Source organism: Macaca thibetana, chromosome 12 (genome assembly GCF_024542745.1).
Source record: "Macaca thibetana thibetana isolate TM-01 chromosome 12, ASM2454274v1, whole genome shotgun sequence".
In the NCBI taxonomy this organism is placed as follows: Eukaryota; Metazoa; Chordata; class Mammalia; order Primates; family Cercopithecidae; genus Macaca; species Macaca thibetana.
The window spans coordinates 72,412,625-72,428,602 of NC_065589.1; the positions used below are offsets into that span (position 1 = coordinate 72,412,625).

At 40.4% G+C, this 15,978-nt stretch overlaps 1 protein-coding gene across 1 annotated transcript in view; it reads right to left on the minus strand.

The window, feature by feature from the left end:
• The window catches only part of MYO3B (myosin IIIB), a 498,102-nt gene that overhangs the window by 164,839 nt on the left and 317,285 nt on the right, over positions 1-15,978 (minus strand). The window lies entirely within an intron of this gene.

The window sequence follows — 15,978 nt, forward strand, 5'->3', positions numbered from 1 at the left end:
CTTTCTTCTCCTTTATTCTCCCTGTTTTTTAAAAATATAACTTGTTGAGGCACCAGGCATAGTGGCTCATTCCTATAATCCCAGTACTTTGAGAGGCCAAAGTGGGAGGATCACTTAAGCCCAGGAGTTCGAGACCAGCCTGGGCAACATGGTCAAATCCTATCTCTGCAAAAAATTTAAAAAATTAGCCAGGCATGGTGACATGTGTCTGTAGTCCCACCTACTTTGGAGGCTGAGGCAGGAGGATGGCTTAAGCCTGGAATCTGGGGCTGCGTGAGCCATGATCATACCACTGCATGCTAGCCTGGGTGACACAAGAAGATCTTGTCTCAAAATTTAAAAACATACATATATATAAATATTTATTATATATTATACATATAATATATATTATATATAACTTTTAAAATATATTATCCTTTTAGAAAATCTCACCTTAGTTTTTCTTTAGAAAACTTGCAAGGAGTTTTTTCTCTGCTCTTTGCTGCCATCTATAATTAAGTTCAACCCCTTGATAACTTTGAAATAAATTTAATGTCTTTGTCAAAGGATTTTCCTGCCATTCCTCAAATGAGACTAATCTGCTATTTTGAAATTACTTTTAAATATAGAGCTGTTTTTACTTCTTAAAATAATCACCAAAATGTGAAAGATATCCCTCCCCCTGCCAAATATATCTATATCTTCCTGTTTACGGAAGAATACAGCTACCTAATCAGTACTTGACTCATTCAACTTTATCTTCCGGCTACAAGATTATTTTTCAAGTTAGGATATAAAGCTGAATTTTCTGGAAACATTTGCATTCAGAAACCCTGGGGCTGTTTCCAAGGCTATGAAAATCTGTTTCCACCTTTGGGGAGGAAGGGCAGTGCTCTCTGAACCTGAACAGTGGCCAAGACCAGATGATGCTAGATCATTTGGCAGAACCCAGGAACCAGCTCATAGCAGATATCTTCCGGAGCTAAGTGGGAGGAGGGACAGCCAGGAGTCAAGCTTAGACCTTTCTCTGGACAGTTCATGGCATCAGCACAGATTCTTCAGCCCCAGGTTCTCCAGGACTGTAGTTTTCGTTATGATTTCTCTAACTTGGCTTTGGCTACAGCAAAAAGATTGTGTCGTGGAGCACACAGGGATGGTGGGAATGGCTGGCAACTCTATTGTGGTGAGAAAAGTGGGGGTAAAATCAGGATTTCCTATACTTTTAGGACCAGCCATTTACAACACGGGCTCCACTGGCTTTAAGTAGCCCAGGCTTGCTTACGGTGAATGCTCAATGTTACTGGTGATTAAGTATTTAAAGAATCTAATGAATGACCAGCACCTTGAAAGATATAAGAGGAGTGCAAGATATGTTCCAATTCACCAAAGATTTATACTTATTTTTCAGACATCTGTGGGGTTTTTTTTTTTTTTAGCAACTGTTAGTTTCTAAATGGGCAGAATGTATCCTGAACATTAATATTAGAACTTAACTTTGGTTTTCAGTCCATCAACCAAAACATGTTAATTTATTATGATAATAATATTCATATCTAGCTTAGTTCAGAAAGAGATGGGTAACAGTACTGTATGTAAAGAGGTAGTTTGCAAAATATAGTGAAGAAACATATAAGTGACATATCTATAGTAATCAAGTAAGAAAAGCATAATGTATTTCCTTCATGGAACAATTTTGGATTCTACCAGGTACCACGGTGATAAATCACTTTGAGCTCCTGTGTACTTCAATGTAAAGGCTAAGCTGAAAGGGACCAAGCCAAGAGGTTCATCAGGAAGGCAGAGTTTTCTGGAGAGATTCATTTTACGCCTTTCCTGAAGCAGCATGATGAGTTAATCAAGCAAAAGATATGCAACAGCAAAATAATCAATGTAAAAGTCTTGAGAATCTGCACACTCGAGGGTATTGCAAAAACCAGACTTCCCTGAGCTGCCTCTTCTAAGTAGAATTGATTTTACATATTGGAGTCGGAGCACTGAGTTCAGAGTCAGAAGATCTCTGTCTCTGTGGGTGAGTCACTCACCTCTCTGTACCTAATTTTCCACAGGTGGGAATAGGAACCAGATAAGTGGTTCTTAACTCTTATCTTGAGTAGGGAGAAGGACATGGGGCTCAAGGCTCTATGAAAGTCTGGTAAAAGTTATACACATTCTATCTTGGAAAATGCTCTTAACACAACACATTGCATAAAATGTCAAGAAATCCACATAATTTATTCTTCTTTTTTCTACCTTTCTTTTTTTTTTTTTTTTTTTTCTTTTTGAGACACAGTTTTACTCTGTTGCCCAGGCTGGAGCACAGTAGTATGATCTGGGCTCACTGCAACCTCTGCCTCCCAGGTTCAAGCAATTCTCGTGCCTCAGCCTCCTGAGTAGCTGGGATTACAGGCATGCACCACCACACCTGGCTAACCTTTGTATTTTTAGTAGAGACGGGGTTTCGCCATGTTGGCCAGGCAGGTCTTGAACTCCTGACCTCAAGTGCTGGGATTACAGGTATGAGCCACCGCACCTGGCTCCACATAACTTCTGACAGCCCTCAAGGACCAAAGAGCACTTCCTGCTGCAGAACTTTATGGAAGACATAAATTTCCCAAGGCTTCATTTTATTAAAACATACAAGCTATCAAAATAGTATATATCCAGTTGAAAAATATCTCTATTCAAAAAATATCATTTCATTTTCTGTCTAAAATGTTTTGTTGCATGAAATGCAGGCTGTTCAAGGAAGAATTTTTAAATATAACAGGCAAAGCAGTTTGGGGAGTATTAGCAAAAGTAGCAGGCAACTAGAGATACCTTCTCCTGCATTTAAATTATGGAATCATAAACTGGAAGGATCTGGAAGATTCCAGGATATGTTTGTTTTATACCACTGCATAACAAATTACTTCAGAATATAATGCCTTAAAAACAGATATTTATCATCACACAGTTTCTGAGGGTCAGGAATTCAGGAGCAGCTTATTCCTGGCCCAGGGTCTCTCATGAGATTACAGTCAAGATGTCAGCCATGGCTGCAGTCATCTGAAAGCCTGACTGGCACTGGAGGATCCATTTCCAAGGTGACTCACTCACATGGCTGTTGGTGGAAAGATTCCGTTCCTCACTGGCTGTTGGCAGGAGGCCTCAGCTCCTTGCCACATGGGCCTCTCCAGGGGACTGATTGAGTCGCTTCATTAAATAGGAGATAGCTTCCCTCAGAACAAAGGGTCTCAGGGTCGGGGTGGGGGGCAGAGAGGGAGAGAAAGAAAAGAATTTGCAATGTGTTTTATGACCTAGGCTTAGAAGTGACATACTCTCGTTTCTTCTATATTCTTCTATTCCTTAGAAGTGAGTCACTAAGTCCAGATCACATTCAATGGGAGAGGAATGAAGGGGGGAATATCAAATAATTTGTAGACATATTTTAAAGCCACCACAAAAGATCTCTCAAGCTCATCAAGTCTTCTGGCTAGTAATGATAACAAAAACCACTCTTAATGATATAAAATGACTTGGGGCTGGGCACGGTGGCTCACGCCTTTGGGAGGGAATCACAGCACTTTGGGAGGCCGAGACGGGTGGATCACGAGGTCAGGAGATTGAGACCATCCTGGCTAACATGGTGAAACCCCATCTCTACTAAAAATACAAAAAATTAGCTGGGTGTGGTGGTGGGCACCTGTAGTCCCAGCTACACAGGAGGCTGAGGCAGGAGAATGGCGTAAACCCGGGAGGCGGAGCTTGCAGTGAGCTGAGATGGTGCCACTGCACTCCAGCCTGGGCCACAGAGCGAGACTCCGTCTCAAAAAAAAAAAAAAAAAAAAAAAAAAAAAAAATGACTTATCCAAGATGACAGATTAAATGACAGAGGCTAAAATTATTATCCAAGGTTACTGATGTCCAGGTCATTAATATTTTTAAACAACTGATAAGACTCCAGCTAATGAAGTTTAATTTTTGATGCAAGGGGAAAAAAAAAAACAAGAAAGAATCAAGTTAAATGCTGCTTCTTGCCAGAAAAGAAAAGACTGATAAATTTGCCTACAGAAAAATAAAATTTTTCTACTTGAAAAAAATTGGAGATTTGGGAGGAATTGATCTCTTTTAGCTCTTTAGCTTTTGTTTGTTTAGATATAATGGGTTTTCCATGTTACACTTTATTACGCTCTTTATAGAGAGGCCCCAACAAAATGCTGTTGTTCGGAATGTAGACACATCCCTCATCAAATCAATGGTGGTTAATTTCTTGGCCTATTTAACTGATTTAACTTGAAGAGTATTACCTTTGAGGGTAGAAGGGAGCTTTCATTTCCCCACATTCTCCTTTCTTATGTTCTTTAGTGCAAATGAAGACAAATCTTTGGTAAGACAGAGTAGAGAAAGAGACTTTGTTAAATGCACCACAGTTGTCCCATGAGACCTGGTCCATGTCAGCAAAAACAAGGTTTGTGGTCTTTGCTCTGGCTCCACTCGGAAGAATGTGAAGGACATAAGTCTGAGAAATTGTAACGACCAAACATTGCTTCTCCAGGACAGAGCCAGAAACAAAGTCGATCAGGTCTCCAAGAACTTCCAGGCTTTCCGCCAGAGGAAGCAGGACCTTAAAGAGAAGACAGGTAGGAGAGACTGAGGGCACTATGGAGAAGGAGTAAAGAGGGAAGGTGGCCCTGGACTCCATTCAACATGAGCTCTGCATTTACTGAAAGACAACTTAATTATGGAGGAAAAGAAGTGTTTAGAAATTTTGGAATCTTTGTGTATTCCTGATCAGTTGTCGGATTATTTCTCAGGTTATTTTCTTTCCGGTAAAGAACTAGTACCTGACCTCTTTCAACACAACATGGGCAAAACTGAACTGAACTTATCAGACTTCAGACTCTACTACCACATGTTGAGAGCTACCACCTAGGCAGCTAGAATTTATAGGACAGAAAACTAGGAGAGAGCTAAAGAGAAAGAGATCTGTGGAGGATATCCTCAAGCATTCAGCAGAGTACTAACTGGGACATGCATACGAGGAAACTATCCAAGGCTGGAAAGAACCATCTGAGAGGATTAGAGGGAACAGTGCCTGGTGCTCACAAAGGGCTGGCAATACCAGCTGCTTATGCCAGCCTGACCAGTTGACCTCATAATTCATAGGACAATAGAGTACTCAGAAGGATCTTACTTCATAGTGAGGAAATATAAGTCATTAACACAGCTCTGGTTCTACCTAACAAATCTTTTTTTTTTTTTTTTTTTTTTTTTTTTTTTTGGAGATGGAGTCTCATCTCTGTCTCCCAGGCTAAAGTGGTGCAATGGCGAGATCCAGCTCACTGCAGTCTCTGCCTACCAGGTTCAAGCGATTCTCCTGCCTCAGCTTTCTGAGTAACTGGGATTGCAGGCATGCACCACCACACCTCGCTACTTTTTGTATTTTTAGTAGAGACAGGGTTTTGCCACGTTGACCAGGCTGGTCTTGAACTCCTGACCTGAAGTGATCCGCCACCCCGGCCTTCCAAAGTGCTGACATGTGTACATGACACATTTACCATGATACGCCATATTCTGGTTCATAAAACATGATTTAATAAATTAAAAAATACATGGCCGGGTACGGTGGCTCGCGCCTGTAATTCCAGCACTTGGGGAGGCCGAGGTGGGTGGATCACGAGGTCAGGAGATCGAGACCATCCTGGCTAACACAGTGTAACCCTGTGTCTACTAAAAATACAGAAAAAATTAGCCGGGTGTGGTGGCAGGCACCTGTAGTCCCAGCTACTCAGGAGGCTGAGGCAGGAGAATGGAGTGAACCCGGGAGGTGGAGCTTGCAGTGAGCCCAGATTGCCATTGCACTCCAGCCTGGGCGACAAGAGTGAGACTCTGTCTCAAAAAAAAAAAAAAAAAAACCTATTTATGCCCATTCACAGAGATTCAGATTTAAATTGGTCTGGAATAGAGCTCAAGTATTATCTCAAAAAAATTAATTAATTAATTAAAAAATACTCAAGTCACACAAGTATGTTCTCTAGCCACAGTGGAATTAAATTAGAAATCAACAACAGAAAGATATCTGGAAAATTCCCAAATATTTATGAAGGGACTTCTAAATTACCCAGAGGCCAGAGAAAAAATCAAAAAGGAAATTGGAAAGTACTTTAAATTAAATAAAAATGAAAATACAATGTGTCAAGGTATCTAGAAATGTACAGTGTTAAAAACTTACCAGAAAAGAAGAATGGTCTCAAATACATGACCTCACCTCCACCATAAGAAATTAGAAAAAGAAGAGCAAATTAAACCCAAAGTAAGCAGAATAAAGGAAATAATAAAGATCAAAGTAGAAGTCAATGAAATAGAAAATAGGAAAGCAATTGATGAAACCAAAGGCTGGTTTTCTGAGAAAGTTAATAAAACTGGTAAACCTCTAGCCATACAGATCAGAAAAAAAGAAAGGAAAAGAAGAAACAAATTACCAATACCAGGTATGAGATTGGTGATATCCTAGTTTCTACACATATTAAAAGAATAGTCAGGGAAATATTATGAATGACTTCATGCCATACCATAAGCTAAAGAGAAAAAGCATATGATCCTAATAAATGAAAAAAAGCATTTGACAACATCCAACATCTAATTCTTAAGAAAAATTTAAAAAAATTGGCGGGGTGCAGTGGCTCAAGCCTGTAATCCCAGCACTTTGGGAGGCTGAGATGGGTGGATCATGAGGTCAGGAGATTGAGACTATCCTGGCTAACACGATGAAACCCCATCTGTACTAAAAGTACAAAAAATTAGCTGGGCGTGGTGGTGGGCGCCTATAGTCCCAGCTACTCGGGAGGCTGAGGCAGGAGAATGGCATGAACCCAGGAGGTAGAGCTTGCAATGAGTCGAGATCACGCCACTGCACTCCAGCCTGGGCAATAGTGCAAGACTCCATCTCAAAAAAAAAAAAAACAAAAAACAAAAAAGAAAAGAAACTGAAAATGAAAAAATATATTCATAATAGCATTTTAATGTAAAATAAATAGGGATAAATCTGACAATGTGCAAGACCTATACACTGAAAACTACAAAACATTGGCTAAAAAAATCTAAAGAAGACCTAAATAAATGGAGAGAGATATCATGTTTATAGGTCAGAAGAATTCATATTGTTATTACTTAAGTAAAGCAGATTACCCTCTATAATGTGGGTGGCCATCATAAAATTAGCTGAAGGCCTTAAGGGAAAAGACTGAAGTCCCGTGACGAGGAAGAAATGGATTCTGTCTCTAGACTTTACTGCGTCTACATCACACACACACACACACACACACACACACACCCTACTGGTTTTGTTTCTCTGGAGAACCCTGATTGCTCTCATGTAGGTAAACTGAGGACACAGAGCCAACCTTGGTGATAAACTTACAATATTGCGAAAGGTAGAGGTAAGTTCTGTGCAAAACCATAAATGGTAGAAGGTTGTTTTTAGTGACTTCCTTCCCTATCATTTCTGTTCTCTTTGTTCACTGACTGCCCAAGTTCCCCACAGATTTGGGGGCTTCTACACCGCACACTGGGGATCTAGGACACCTCAATCTCACTGTTCCTCCTCACACTCACAAACGGATCTTCCCTGCCCTGTGTCAAAACTCTCTATGTCTGGGCATTCCCACAGGGCTGTCTGTGCAAGGGACTGGCTGGCTCCTTTAGTAAACATTTAGATCCTGAGGGGGAACTTAAAATCATTGATAAAAACTCTTTCTTTCTACAGAGGAGAAAGCCAGAGAGAAGGCAACTGGCCCACGATGAGAAATTTAATAAGTGGAAGATCTGAGGCTTACCCAGGTCTTTTAATTCAGGCTTCTCTACACTTATCAAACCTTCCTAGCTCTTCCTGTGTGCACCTGGTATCTTTGACTCTCTAGCAGGGACTTTTGATGCTCCAGCACCTTTAATATCAGGCTTTTGACTTAAAGTGTTGATTTCTTCTATCTGAGTACCAGCTGTCTGGTTGTCCTTAACATACATGTGAGGGATCCAAAGAATATTCTTTTTTTTTTTTTTTTTTTTTGAGACGGAGTCTCGCTCTGTCGCCCAGGCTGGAGTGCGGTGGCCGGATCTCAGCTCACTGCAAGCTCCGCCTCCCGGGTTTACACCATTCTCCTGCCTCAGCCTCCGGAGTAGCTGGGACTACAGGCGCCCGCCACCTCGCCCGGCTAGTTTTTTGTATTTTTTTTAGTAGAGACAGGGTTTCACTGTGTTAGCCAGGATGGTCTCGATTTCCTGACCTCGTGATCCGCCCGTCTCGGCCTCCCAAAGTGCTGGGATTACAGGCTTGAGCCACCGCGCCCGGCCCAAAGAATATTCTATTGGATTAGTATATCAGTAAGGTGCTTCTGTTTCAGTAGAAAGCTATATACATTGTCTTTAAAATGCCTTTCTGGGTTATCAGATTATTGGAGTCCTGTTCATCCCCTTTGAGCCATTTTGCAACTCTTTCTAAATTCCAACTAATAAATAGATATGTAAATTCTGTCCAGCCTGATAATGATTCTAACTGACTTCCTCCCCACTGCAGAAAACCAGTTTTATCTCCATTTGCAATTCATCCCAACATTCTTTTATTTCATATAAGCTATGCTATTTTGACTCTTCCTTTGAACTGATTATAACATCTGCCTAGTTCCCTCATAACATGTGAATAAAATAAATTCTTTTTAACACATTCATCTTTATTTCTGTATGCCAGTCATGATTTTATCTTCTTCTGAACATTTTTTTTAAATAAGGGAAAGAAAGAAGTACAGAAATCTAGGCTATAGATCCCGGTTTGACACAAAGGTACACACACAAATGGGCAAGTTTTGAGGTAGGAAGTCTTCACACCTGGGTAGACCTAATGCTACCAAGCAATCCTAAAAGGCATACCTAGTAGGTGCAAAACAAAAAAACAAAAAAGAAACAAAAAAAAAACCACACTGCCACTTTTCTACTTACAATCTTTGAAGTGGAAAATACTCGTGGAATATGTTCATGTTGGACTTTACCAAGAAAGTCAAACTATTTCCCAAAGAGATTACACCAATTTATATCCTCACCACTAGAATATGAGAGTCCCATTTCTCTCTAACTGTGACAATCTTGGAATTAACAGACTTATTGGCTACTGCCAAAATAGGTATAACATGGTGTTGAATTGTGGTTTTAATTTGTATTTCCTTGATTAAAAAGGCTGGGCTTTTCCTTTTGTTTTCAATGATGTTCTCTCACAATGAACAATGAATTTTATTTCTCTATTTTTTCCTCATGGTTACTCTTACTCCTGGAAGGGAGAGGAGAAAGAAGAACCACCATTTTAGATAAAAATTATATTAGTGTGGGAGATTGCTTACATTTTTTATTTGCACCTCTCATTTTGGTCATTCTGCTCCTGCATTTTTGCACTAGGGAAGGATTTGTATGTTTTAAAGATGGCTTTGAAATCCTAACCTATAATGAATGAGCTCTGCTTTGATTCATCCCTCCAATTGAGTTTTGCACTCAAAGGCATATGAAACATCTGCACCCAGCTTGGAGATTTGTACAACCCTAAGTCAATGTGAAAATGTATCTCAAGGCTAATTATACAGACTGAAACTTTTTTTATTTCTCAAGACTTTAAACGAAGTCCTTCTTTTAGAATGGGTCATTCACTCTGTATAGTTTTAGGGCTTTGGTATAACCATGCTGTCACCATTCACCATTTTGTAAATCAAATTGGTTTTTCCTCTCTATTAAATAAAACTTTACGTAGGATCTACTGATGTATCAGGCATGGACAGAAGTGCTGAATGATATGAGTAGGCAATGCACACAATTTCCCTGCCCTCATGAAGCTTTATATTCTAGTAGGGAAGACAAACATAAACAAAAATATGAAGGACATCATTTTGGATAAGGATAAGAATAAAAAATCAGTGTGGGAGGGTAGGTGAGTATTCTTTGGGGGTATATTTTGGCAGGCAGCCTTAAGCAAATAGGATAGTGATGAAACTCAAGCCATGTCATATGAGAAACTGATGAAGAGGCTGGGAACATGGAGCTTAAAAACAAAAAGACTTAGCAGGGTCTCTTAAACAGTCATATGCAGACCACCTGCATCAGAATCACCTGGAGATTTAATGAAAGATATGGATTCCTGGGCCACACTCCAGACATAGAATCAGAATCTCTGGGGCTGGGCCTTGGGAGTCTATATTTTAATAAACTCCTACAGCGATATTGAGTACTACAGTTTGAGAACCACTGACTTAAGGGAACATGATAATTGACTGCCATCAAGTGGAGAAGGGAGATGATTTGTTCAGTAAAGCCCAGAGGGTAGAACTGGGGTAGATGCTTAGAAGCTTCTGAAGGATGGTTTCTTATGGTCAGGGTTATGAAGGACATGATGGTGATCAGATATCTCGACACATGGAATGGGCTACTTCAGGAACTAGGGAGTGAATTCGTAAACCCTGAATCTGTTCAATGGGACACTAGTTGATGAGGTCAAGAATGCTACTGACGAAAGCCTAGCCAGGTAGTTGGACTGGGCGACCCTTCAAGATTCCTTCTAACATAGATTCTAGGTTGACTTCTCTCTTGGTTAAAAAGAATGGATTTTGTGATTTTTAAAATAGATGTTTATCATTGATCCAATACTGTCACTGTGACAAATCTTCAGTTATTGTCTTATGTTTGGATAATAAGTTGGAAGCCTCCTAAAATATCCCTAGATAATCTATTAAGGACTTTAAAACCTCAACTATGATCTCTTTCACAGGATAGTTTCCCCAACATACACCTAGAACAGTGGCTGTCAGTGTAGTGTTCTCATCAGCAGCTGCGGCATGACCTGGAAACTTGTTAAAAATGCATTCTCTCTTCTCTCACTCTCTCTCCCTCTCTCTCTCTCACTGAATCAGAAACTCTGGGGGTGAGACCCACCAATCTGCATTTTAGCTTGCCCTCTAGGAGTTTCTGCTGTGTGAGAAGGCTGGAGAACCACTGACTTAGAGAAATAGAATCCCAGGGAAATTAAGTGACTTGTCTCCAGTGACAGAGTTTATTTATATAAAGAAACTGGCTTCCAAGTCTCTCCATCATCTTTTCTCTTCGTTAGGCTTAAATGACTTACAGAGTCTCTGGAGCACATCATTTTCTCTTGGAAAAGGTCAACTGCTCAGAATCTACCCTAAATAAATCCTCACACATGTTTAATATTTAGGATTGTTTATTGAGCACTGCTAGCAAACAATTGGAAACAATTTTGGTATCCACCAGTAGAGAAACAGCTAAATAAATATCATGAATTTCAATGAGGGGGTTGAAAGGAATTTGTTAGAGCTATGGAACAACATGGTTTTTATCTCTCACACGTATTAAGTAGAAAAGCAAGTTGCCAAATGGTATTCAAAGTGTGGTTCACAAGCGAAAAGTGCAAATTCCTCTTCCTCTAACTCTCTGTGTGTTTGTGTGTGTTTGTGTGTGTTTGTGTGTGTGTCCTGAAAGGACAAAACTACTAAAGCAGGCCGGGCGCGGTGGCTCAAGCCTGTAATCCCAGCACTTTGGGAGGTCGAGACAGGCCGATCACAAGGTCAGGAGATCGAGACCATCCTGGGTAACCCAGTGAAACCCCGTCTCTACTAAAAATTACAAAAAACTAGCCGGGCGAGGTGGCGGGCGCCTGTAGTCCCAGCTACTCGGGAGGCTGAGGCAGGAGAATGGCGTAAACTTGGCAGGCGGAACTTGCAGTGAGCTGAGATCCAGCTACTGCACTCCAGCCTGGGAGACAGAGAGAGACTCCATCTCAAAAAAAAAAACAAAAAACTACTAAAGTTACTTTAGAGAGGGGACATCGTTGGGCAGATGCTGGGAAATGGAATTAGTGATATGGAAAATAAATTTTAGCTTTTTATGTAATACTTAAAAATTTTAGAGGAAAGGGTGCTCATACATTATTTTTATAATTAAAAAGTGACTTCAAACATTGGGTAAAAATTGTTATGGTTTTATTGTAATGGGCCCAAATCCTGGTCAAGGAATTGTGAATATACAGATTTGATCAATATTACTTGCATCTAAGTAGAAATGCCCCCAGTCATATGGCAAAGAAATAAACGCTTTTCCCATTTTAAAATATTTCTAGAAGGACCCTCAATCTATATCAACGACCACCCAGACTGTCTGCTCAGAGACCCAAAATACTAGACAATTATCTGAACAATTCAATCCATATAAATAATTTTCTCTTATGTAGATAATAGAGGTAGCAGAACTATTTTGGATTCGATAATTTGATAATTACCCCCAATTGCCCATTTCCCTTTGTGTGTATAAAAATTCAGATTTAGTTTAAATTCTATCTTATATTTACCATAATCCCTGTTACTTTAATTTTTTCCCTTCATGTTTGGCCTTGAGTAAAGAGAGAGAACAGCTGGCCACCATCTGCTGCCTTAAAAAAAGCCATATATTCATTACATCCTTAGACTCCTAAATTTGGGCCTTGGGTTAAGAAATTGCACTAATCTGTGCTATTAGATTGAAAAGGTCCTGAAATTGTAGATTCCTTCTTTCTAATGCAGTATTACTATAGATAGCACTTAGCATACAACAGGTGCTTAATAAATGTTTCTGATACTGCTGCTGCTGCCTCCTCATAAACTTTGAGAGGCCCCTAAAGGGGAAAAATCACAATGACACTGGGAATTGGAAATTGAGGCTGGATTTGCTCAAATTAATTTGTAATAAAAGCTTAAGTTTAAACTGATTATTTACAATTAGAAAAATTATTAATGTATTTTTTCTGATTGAACTCTACAGATTGATTTCACAGTGAATATTCAGATGTGTTCAACCATCTCTATGTATTTATTTTGAGGATGGTGGGGATTTCACACCCTGACTCCATCACCCACATACTCTCTGTGTAACTTTGAGCTAGTTTCCTCATTTGTAAAACCAGAATAAATACCATCTATCTGGGGGACTACTACCAGTGTTAAGTGAGATGATATATGTAAAACCCTAGCAAGAAGCCCACCACAAGTAGGTTCTCAATAAATGTCCATCTCTGTCTTCTTCTAAGAACAATCTATTTTTCTCTTCCCCTACCCAAACGTGTGAAGAAACATAGTTAGCAATCTTTTCTCTAAGTCATCCCTAAACCATCGTGCTAGGGGTAGGCAGATATTTACTATAAGCAGCTAGAGCATGCTATACCAGTAATGGTTAAGAGGACAACTGCTCAGCTGACGGACTGGGTAGTGTTCTCCTGGAGCACCACGTTGGGAGGGATTCCAAGGCCACATTGAGGCTGTGAAGAAAACATGCCTTGACTGAAGAGCCGGGTCTGCGGCTAGGGCTGAAGAGTGAAGTTGTCTTCATACCCATGTATTTGCCATCCCCATGCCAGGAGGTTTCCTCACACTCTCCTTCCTCCTTTTCTCCTCTTCCCCCTTTTCTCCATGTTGTTATTTTCTTCATTCCTTTTTCTTTTTGCTGCTTCATTGTTATTATCTAACATAAGTTAGCCCCACTGATATTTGTTTTAAAGAATCTCCAAGCAAGGAGTTTTAATTCAGCCATTGATTTCCAGAGTAACCTGGGCAAGCAAATTCAAATGTTCAGATATTATTTAATGCCTCATAATGTCTTTCTTCTTGTTTTCCTTTATTATGTCTTCTTTCCTACAACTGAATTAATTCATGAGGTTGCTTATAACACAGAACATTTGGAAAATCAGGAAAGATAGCCTGGACTTATTATTCTGCCACCATTCAGTATTTTGGAGAACAGTGAGATCAATATTAATTCTTGCCTCCACTTTTTCAAATCACCACTACAAATTCCTGGCTAAATCTGCAGAGCTATCAACTACAGAAATGGTTTTTCTAATTGACTATGTGAAAAGCCGCTGCCAGCAGCGTGGGCTCCATAAAAAAGGCAGGGCTTAAAAGAATTACTTTTGGGATACTGTCCCAATTGCCTGAGGCAACTAAGAAAGGGTCCTCAGCCCACAATGCCAATTTGAACCCATCTTGCCCCATAAGAATGAGTAGAGGTGGTCACAGAAGTTCTCTTTAGCCGATAACATTCTGGAGAGACTGATATTGCCTATCCCTAGAGCTACCTTGGGGAAGTGATTTCACCTCTATTGCCTCAGACTCTGTAAATTTGATCTGAAAATAAAGATCTGTAAATGAGAAAGTTGGAACAAGCCATCTCTTAGAGTCTTTCAGTGATATTGTAAAAAAAATTTTACAGAAAGTTTTTTGTTTACTGCACTAACCAAGTGTATTAGTCTGCTTTCACACTGCTGATAAAGACATACCGGAGACTGGGCAATTTACAAAAGAAAGAGGTTTAATTGAACTTACAGTTCCACATGGCTGGGGAGGCCTCACAATCATGGCAGAAGGCAAGGAGGAGCAAGTCACATCTTAAGTGGATGGCGGCAGGCAAAGAGAGAGCTTGGGCCGGGCACTGTGGCTCATGCCTATAACCCCAGCACTTTGGGAGGCCAAGGCAGGCAGATCACCGGAGGTCAGGAGTTCAAGATCAGCCTGGCCAACACGGTGAAACCCTGTCTCTACTAAAAATACAAAAATTAGTCAGGTGTGGTGGCGCACGCCTGTAATCCCAGCTACTCAGGAGGCTGAGGCAGGAGAATCACTTGAATTTGGAGGGAGAGGTTGCAGTGAGCAACTCCACTGCACTCCAGCCTGGGTGACAGAGTGAGACCCTGTCTCAAAAAAAAAAAAAAAAGAACTTGTGCAGGAAAACTCCCCTTTTTAAATCATCAGATCTCCCAAGAGTTATTCACTATCAGGAGAACAGCAAGGGAAAGATCTGCCCCCATGATTCAATTACCTCCCACTGCATTCCTCCCACAACACATGGGAATTCAAGATGAGATCTGGGTGGGGACACAACCAAACCATATCACCAAGGTTATAACACTGGTAATGTAAGGATTAAGAAGAGAAAAGAAGTCATTCAAGGTTTCACCTCCCTAATACTCTAATACATAAACTACCTAAAAGACACCGACACGCCCAGTTGGAAAGCAGGTAGCAACTCACCCTCTCAACTAAACAAAGAAAAGCAGATGGAAATGATAGTACGCAAGGACAGCAATGTTAAAGGCCCTCCCAGAGAAGCCACCATGCCACTTCTGCCCCTAGAAGGTAGATGTGGAGACTTCACACAAGCATGAAATATATTTTACTCACAATGTTGAAGCTGTCATCCTCCCTAACTATGTCTTAACAGGTTCCTTACACCACGTAAATTAATTTCCCTGGAATATTTGTCTTTACTTTTTAAAATTTAAAAAAATTTTTTTGAAACAATCTCACTCTGTCACCCAGGCTGGAGTGCAGTGGCACAATCACAGCTCACTGCAGCCTTTACCTCCGAGGCTCAAGCAATCCTCTCACTTCAGCCGCCAAGTAGCTAGGACCACAGGCATGTGCCACCACACTCTGCTCATTTTTGTATTTTAGGGTTTTGCCATGTAGCCAAGGCAGGTCTCAAACTACTGGGCTCAAGTGATCCACCCACCTCGGCCTCCTGGGGTTACAGTCGTGAGCCACTGCATCTAGCAATTTCCAGGTCTTGAGGATGCTGTTCACTTTGCTGTGGATGTACTAGCTTACCTGGATGACACATTAATATCTGTTTATATCAGACTCTCATCTATGTAGTTATAGGTGAAAAGAAAATAAATCTAATGATGTCCTGGAGGATTTCTGTTTTCTTGTTCCTTATTCACTGTTGTCTACCCAGAGAAAAAAGCAGAAGCTTTTACTCATTGAAAATTGAAGTTTGACATTCAGCCTGTCTCGAGATGTCTGGGTTCTTCTGTGCTGTTGATTTCTCTAAATACTATCTTGTGAGTAGGCACTAACCTTAGGGCTTAATAAGGGAATATGGTGGACCATGTTCTCACAGGTGAACTTTTCACAACGTTAACTGATGATATTCAGTTCACTTTGC